Source organism: Hordeum vulgare, chromosome 7H, assembly GCF_904849725.1.
Source record: "Hordeum vulgare subsp. vulgare chromosome 7H, MorexV3_pseudomolecules_assembly, whole genome shotgun sequence".
In the NCBI taxonomy this organism is placed as follows: domain Eukaryota; kingdom Viridiplantae; phylum Streptophyta; class Magnoliopsida; order Poales; family Poaceae; genus Hordeum; species Hordeum vulgare.
Genome location: NC_058524.1, coordinates 609,295,198 through 609,296,880, shown reverse-complemented (window position 1 = coordinate 609,296,880; position 1,683 = coordinate 609,295,198). Strand labels below are relative to the sequence as shown.

Below are 1,683 nucleotides of genomic sequence, written 5' to 3'. Positions count from 1 at the left end.
CTCCACCACCTCATTGTCCCCTTTGCCTCCTCCATAACCACCACCACCACTCTTGGACCGCCTCCTCAAGAGAAGCTCACGAGGGGCAACTTCCTGCTATGGAAGGCCATCGTGCTCCCTCAGATCAAGGGTGCACAGATGGAGCACCACCTCGATGTGAAGATCACGGCACCACCGGCGACTCTCACCATCACCAAGGACGGGAAGGAAGAGCAAGTTGCCAATTTTGCCCGATCCCTCTGGTATGCACAACAGCAACAACTTCAAGGGTATATGATGAGATCTCTCTCCCGCGATATCCTTGCCCAAGTCGTCATGTTATAGATGCCGTCAGAGGTGTGGCAAGAAATCCATGCCATGTTTGCTGCTTAAAGGCAAGCTCAGGCGATCAATACTCGTATTGAGCTCACCAATCTGCAAAAAGGTACTATGACCATGGCTGAGTATCTTGGAAAAATTAAAACTCTCATAGATGAAGTTGCTTGTACCGGTGTTCCCCTTGGAGATCATCTCCAAAATCCTTGCCGGTCTCAATCTGGAATATAATCCGATCGTGTCAGCACTCGCAGCTAGGGTAGAGCCTGTCACGGTTCAGGAACTCTACAGCCAACTGCTGAGTTTTGATCCCCGCCTCACCGTCCTTCACGGAACTACTCTCTGTCAGTCCTCCGCCAACTCTGCCTACCGCGGCCGTGGTCGTGGGCGTAGGCAACGTGGCGGTGGTCATGGACGCTCTACTGATGGCGGTTGCTCTACTCGAGGCAGCTATGATGGATCCTCCAGCAACACCAGCGGCGGTGGCGGCTTCAACAACAACAATCGCCGTCACGCCTCTTCTTATCGTGGCCGGCCTCACTGTCAACTGTGCAAGAAATGCGACCATGAAGTGATGGACTCCTGGCATCGCTATGATGAGGACTATGTCCCTTATGCTGGTCATGTTGCTGCTGCTATGCGTGATCAAGGAGGCGATGGTGTTTGGTACGTTGACTCTAGCGCCACCGATCATGTAAACAGTGAGCTTGAGTAACTTGCTCTCCGAGAGAAGTACCTCGGCAATGATCAGATTCATACCGCAAGTGGTGGAGGTACGGCTATTTCTCATATTGGTCAAGTTTCCATTAATTCCCCTACTCTTAAATGTGATCTTCTTCTCAAAGATGTTCTTCATGTTCCTCAAGCTGACAAGAATCTTGCCTCTATGTCTCGTTTAGCCACTGATAACAATGTCTTCTTTGAAACTCACCCTCGTTACTTTTTCATCAAGGACCGGGCAACGAGGGAACCCCTGCACCACGGTAGATGCATCAGAGGGCTCTACCCAATCACATCTGGCGTTCTTAGATCCAAGCATCGTCGGGTCTACTCTGTCATCAAGCCATCTTTGGCATGGTGGCATCAACGTCTAGGACATCCTTCATCGGTTATTGTCAAACAAGTAGTCAATAAAGGCAATCTTCCATTGTCTCATAGTCCTCTTAGTGAGTCTGATGTGAGGCTTGTCAATGTGCCAAGAGTCACCAACTTCCTTATCCAAAGTCAAGTAGTGTGTCTCATGCTCCTTTAGAGCTTATTTTTAGTCATGTATGGGGTCATGCCCGAGATTCCTTTGGCAGAAAGAAATACTATGTTAGCTTCATTGATGATTATAACAAGTTTACATGGATTTATTTGCTTAAATTC

At 49.0% G+C, this 1,683-nt stretch overlaps 1 pseudogene; it reads left to right on the top strand.

Annotated features, from left to right (window-relative positions):
• The first annotated feature begins 495 nt into the window (after window positions 1-495).
• LOC123414434 lies at window positions 496-626 on the top strand (annotated as a pseudogene).
• Window positions 627-1,683: the final 1,057 nt, after the last annotated feature.